The following is a 6,370-nucleotide window of genomic DNA, read 5'->3' on the forward strand; positions in this document are numbered from 1 at the left end:
GATTACAGATGTGAGCCACTGGCACCCAGCTGATACACAGCATCTTAAATCAATCTTATGCCAGACTTTTTGCTGTTCCTCAAGCTTGCAATATGGTGGCAATACATGCTGTGCAAAGCTGTCTTGCCACTCGCTGAGCTCCAGTGGCTCATGCCTGTAATGAGGAGACTGAGATATGAGCATCACAGTTCAAATCCAGCCTGGACAGGAAAGTCCATGAGACTCATCTTGAATAAACCACTAGAAAACCTGAAGTGGCACTGTGGCTCAAGCGGTAGAGTGCTACTTGCCTTGAGCTGAAGAGTGCAGGGACAGTTCCCAGGGCCAGAGGTCAAGCCCCATAACAACAACAACAACAACAACAAAAAACTGTCTTGCCAACTCATGCTTATTTTTCTAGATCAAATTATTCTCCATAAAGCCCTCCCCATGTCACATACAGCTACACCTTCATTTGCAAGAGGAAAGTCATCTGAGTTTCTGACTCTCTGAGACCTATCCTGTACCTACATTGATGAACACTAAATACATGATGTAGTATATTTGGTACTCTAGCACAGGCATCATAAAGGATGGAAATGGACTTGATTCTGGGTGCTGGAGGCTTATGCCTATAATCCTAGCTACTTGGGAGGCTGATATTTGAGGATCACGGTTCAAAGCCAGCCCAGGTAGGAAAGTCTGAGGGACTCTTATCTCCAGTTAATCACCAGAAAACCAGAAGTGGCGCTGTGGCTCAAGTGATAGAATGCTCACCTTGAGCTGAAGAGCTGAGGGACAGTGTCCTGACCCAGAGTTCAAGTCCCACGACCAACCAAAAAAGAAAAGGGGTGGGAGGAGGGAAGAGGAAAGGAAAAAGTTTTATCAGCAGGCATGTCTTCAAGTCCTGAAAGAGATAGGAACTTATCAGTCAGGTTTTTCTGCTGCGTGAACCAAAAATTCTACTCAAATGGCTTAAGTAACAAGAAAGACTTTACTATTTCACATATTAAGTTTCTTGAAGATAGGGCTGTTCCAGGGTTGGTTAATCTACAATAATGTTTGTTTGTTTTTTTTATTTTTTTGTTGGTCTTGGGGCTTGAACTGTGGGCCTGGGAACTGTCCCTCAGCTCTTCAGCTCAAGGTGAGTGCTCTACCACTTGAGCCATAGTGCCACTTCTGGTTTTCTGATTGTTTATTGGAGATAAGAGTTTCACAGACTTACCTGCCCCAGCTGACTTTGAACTGCGATTCTCAGATCTCAGCCTCCTGAGTGGCTAGATTACAGGCATGAGCCACCAGTGCTGGCATACAATAATGTTATCAGTGTTTGTAGGAGGTCTCATAGATAGAGGGACTGGAGAGACCAATGAAGTACGGAAAAGGAAGGAAGGTTATTTCAGAACAAAAGTAGACCCTCAAGAGGTGAATATGGGCTTTTAGGAGTCTCTTCCTCCAAAGTTTTGGATAGAATTTCATGGGTGATCTGTAATAGAGGAAAAAATGTTCACAAGTTAAGCTGGAGAGGGAACTGAATAGAGTTTACTCTCCTTTTTTGTCCTTATATACAGTTTTCAAATATGTCATGGGGTGAAATGAATGACAAGAAGAGTGATTTTGCAAGACTAGTGAAGATACAAATTTAAAAAGCAGGCAGGGAATTTCCACCTACCTAACTTGAGATGGTAGGATAAGCTGATAAACCAAACTCTGCCTAACAACAAAAGAGAGGCAAGGAGCTACAAAGCAAGAAGAAAGTAAGAACACTAGAATGAGGAAATAAAGTGGAGATGCTAACTCTTTGATATTTGGCATCACAACTTTACAGTAAGCAAAATGACAACCCAGTAATCAAATGTTTCTCCCAAAACCCCAATTCTCCCTGTTTAACTCAAGGTCAAGCTCTGTAAGGAGCAAGATGGTGCAAGATGCTGAGATGAGCCAAAGTGTTGTCTGCAACATGTTCTCTTTCTCCACAATATCTCTTTCCTAATGAACTTTCTTATTGTATTTGTAAGGTCTGCTCCTGGATGGCGAGCAGACTCCACCCTCCTCGCAGCAAAGTCTCTACCCAGTACCTGCGTTACCTAGGCAACCGGGACACCTGGAAGAGGTCACATCTGCATCCGCTGAGGTCACATCTGAATTTGATGTGGCCACACCCTCCTCTGCCAATACTCTAGATAAGGCCTAACCCAGGCCCAGATGCTCTCTCTCTGTTCTTTTCTAGCTCTTCTCGCTCTCTTTCCCAGCTCTCTCTCTTTCCCAGCTCTCCCAGCTCTCTTTCCCAGGCCTTTCCCCACTGCATGGAGGACCAAGATGGCCTGGTGCCAGCCGGAATGATGAATAAACCTACCCCTTACCTGAATACCATGTGTGTGGTGCTGTTCTTACTCGGCCACCTCTTTTTAAAAACCTAACAGTATTTACTTAGGTTTGTGTCTTGCCTGAATTCTTCTCTTCCCAGATGTAAGAACCAAGGTCAATTTAACAGCCCTAAATTTCCCATAACATATTTGGTGCATTGGCTAGGAAGTTGGGGCTTACAGATGTCTTTTTCTGACTTGGATTCATAGAAAGGCAACAGTGATATGGAGGTGTCATTATAGAGAAGCAAAGGTCAGTTGGTGGCCATCTTAGGGTCCTGTTTATCCCAGGCAGTTTTGGGTATTCTTGCTGTTTTTCCTGTTTGAGTAATCACATGATGTCTTGCTACAATACAGCTCTATAGATTCATCAGCTTCGAGCCAGCTTCAATGTCATCTGTAACCCAGATTCTCATTTGTGTTGCCATTCTCAACATGTCAGTCACTTCTCTCACAGAAATAATATGGCCCTAGTAGCTTCTAGCAATATATCTTTAAACATTACCATGCCTAAAGACTTACTGCTCATTACTCTTTTGCCCCAGAATCTCATCTAGCAGGCTGTGCTAATCTGTATCACATGCTCAGTCCTCAGTAAAGGTCTGTCGGGAGAATAGAATCATGTGACTGTCTTAGACCAGAGGATCTCAAAGTCCTTGATACAACATTAGCATTTCCTGGAAATGACAGTGCAAATTCTCAGGCCAGCTCAAAATCAGATATTTTGAGTAAGGAGCCCACTAATTTGTATTTTTCAAATTTTTTATTGATATTGTAAAGATGATGTACAGAGGGACTACAGGTACATAAGTCAGGTAAAGAGTAAATTCTTTTTTTTTTCTTTTTTTGTCAGTTGTAGAGCTTCAACTCAGGGCCTGGCACTGTCCTTGAAGTTTTTTACTCAAGGCTAGTGCTCTACCACTTTGGGCCATAGCTCCACTTTCAGTTTCTGAGTAGTTAATGAAAGACCCTAGACTCACTGGGATACCTTCGTCTACAGGAGGGCGCCCCAGAAACCAAGACTCCAGACCAGTAGATGCAATAAGCAAGAGGAGTTTATTCAGCATTTGCGCAAACAGTCTCTCTGCCTCGGCAGGGGAGAGAGCCCTGAGCAGCGGTTACAAGCATTTTTAAAGGCTAAAACTACAAGATTAACGCATAACACAAAGCATCCCGTGATTGGCTCATTTAGAGGTCACCATATACACCAGCAATCACTTTTCCACGCAAGAATTTAGTAACACTCTTTGTAAAATAATTGACGCAGTACAAAGGGGGGGGAGGGCTGGGGCTGATAATTGGTCAGGCTAACGAGTTATTGTTCTTAACTAATTAGACAGTACTTCTAGGGTAATTTAGGAGAAGTGGTTGCCAGGTGGCCACTATCTCTGACCCTGACCCGGGGGAAGTGGTTGCCAGGCAGCAACTATCCTGATCCTAGGCCCGGGAAAGTGGTCTGGAATGTGTCAGGTACTTTGTCAGGTACTCTCTGCCAGAGGGTCGTTAATTTCAAGGTCCCACCCTTAGGGGAGTTCATATCCACTAGTCCTGCCAGATGGTCATTATCTCAGGGTCCCATTTGGGGAATTCCTGAACAGGGACTAAAAAGAAAATGTTCTGGTTTGTTCTTTATTTATGACCACAGACCTTGTCCTGGGGCCAATATCTGGACTCTGAGATTTTTGCCCAATTCCTTATTTACAGGGAGGGGGTTGGTGCTAGTGCAAGCAAGTTTACAAAAGCAAAATCAGCAGTTAGCAATTGTAAAATGTAACTCTAATTTTTAATCTTTCAGTTAATTGGAGATAAGAGTCTCATGAGGATTTTTCTGCCCAGGTTGGCTTCGAACTGTGATCCTCAGATTTCCCTGAGTAGCTAGGATTACAGGCATGAACCTTGGGCACCCAGCAAGAGCACATTTCTTCTTAGGCAATGTCAGACCTTCCATCGTTCTCTCCTAGTTTTTCTCTTCTATCCCCACCCACAAGTTGTATAGTTCATTTTCAACATACTGTCTAGTGAGTACCACTGCTGCATTTGCTCACCCTTTGTCCTTCCATTTCTGTGTTCCCTGCTTACCCTCCCAAAGACAGATAAATGAATAAACAAGACAAAAAGAAAACAGAAACAAATACAGTAAGAAAACAAAACTCTGTTTCTATTTCAAACTGTATTTTTACAAGCTCATCACATAGCTTAACTTTGAGAACTGCCATCTTAAACTAATCAAATTCACTTCCTAGTACTAGAACCTTCTTCAAATCTTATGACTATCATATATCTGAAAAAAATCATGTTCTTACCTAAGAAGAAAGGGAAATACATGGTTGTGAAATAGAACGCCTCTATATATTGAACACAACTCAGATCATAAAACCAAGTCAAAGGAGCCAAGCACCTGTGGCTCATGCTTATAAGCCTAGTCTGAGTCTCACTGTTCTAAGCAAGCCCAGATAGGAAAGTCCATGAGACTCGTATCTCCAATTAACTACCAAAAAAAAGCCAGAAGTGGAGCTGTGGCTCAAGTGGTAGAGCACTTGCCTTGGACCAAAAGTTCAGGAACAGTGTTCAGGCCCTGAGTTCAAACCCCAGGACCAGCACCAGGGGAAAAAAAGTTGTCTTCTAGGTGTGGTGGTTAATACCTGTATCCTCTCAGAAGGAATTCTAGGCAGGAGGATGGAGAGTTTGAAGCCAATCTGTGTTGCATAGTGAGACTTAGTTTCTTAATAAAAATTTTTTAAAAAGGAAAATGTTGAGTGGTATATGCCTATGTAGTTGTTATAAAAACCAAGTTGTAAATGTATTAATAATAGTAGTATATAATACATAAAAAATAACAAAAACAGGGCTGGGAAGGTGGCTCAGTGGTAGAGCACTTGCCTTGCATGCATAAGGCCCTGGGTTCCATTCCTCAGCACCACATAAGCACAAAGAAAAAAGCCGGAAGTGATGCTGTGGCTCAAGTGGTAGAGCACTAGCCTTGAGCTGAAGAGCTGAGGGACAGCGCCCAGGCCCAGAGTTCAGACCCCATGACCGGACTCAAAAAAAAAAAAACAAGCTTGCTAAATATGTAGGGATAGATAGATTAACATGAACATGATTGAATTCAGAAAGTTCTGGAGTGAGATATACAAATTTGCCAGAGGCTAACCTCTGAGGAAGGGTATGAAATTGGATGATCAATGTCATTGCCACCTTCACTTTATTTACATTTGAACTACTTCACATTTTTTAAAAAGAACATACCAGAGGTTATTTTGTGTGTTTTCAAACAAAAATGGCTTGAGGCAACAAAGGAATATATTGATGATAGGAACAAGGACTGAATCTCTTGGGATGGTTCTGAGACTGACTCACGCTCTGCACTGATGAGTTCCTAGCACCTCATCCCTCTTGCCTACCTTTCTTCTCCCCTTTTCTTCCCCCTCCTTTCTCCTGCCTCCTCTGCCTCCTCTCTTCTCCCTCTCTCTCTCCCTCTCCTACCTCCCCTTTCTCTCTCTCTCTCTCCCCCTCTCTCTCTCTCTCTCTGTCATTGACATACATTAGCCATACAAGAGGGGACTTCATTGTGACCTTTCCATGCATGTATAAAACACATTCTAATCAACCCCCCTCAATAACTCTCCCTTATCCTCTTCTTGCTTCCTAATACAATTTCAAAAGGTTTCATTATTCTGTGTTCATACATGTCAACAATCTATCCAACCTTTCCTTGATATCTAAAAGAAAGGCATTGATAAACAAAACAAACAGTATTTCCATTTATCTTTCAATACTGAGATTTGAACTCAGAGGCTTTATGCTTGTTAGGCAGGCTCACTACCACCTGAGCCATACCCCTAGCCCTACATTTCTTTTTGATGTTACCCTTTATTTTCCTAGTAGATAAGATTCTGAATATTTTACAAAATGTTCAAACAGGGGGGAGGATGGGAAGGGTTGGGAAGGAGAAACAAAGGAGGAGGCTACAATGCTTGATAAGAGATGTACTCATGGGGCTGGGAAGGTGGCTCAGTGGTAGAGTG

The sequence above is a fragment of the Dipodomys ordii genome, unplaced genomic scaffold (assembly GCF_000151885.1).
Source record: "Dipodomys ordii isolate 6190 unplaced genomic scaffold, Dord_2.0 Scaffold131, whole genome shotgun sequence".
Classification (NCBI taxonomy): domain Eukaryota; kingdom Metazoa; phylum Chordata; class Mammalia; order Rodentia; family Heteromyidae; genus Dipodomys; species Dipodomys ordii.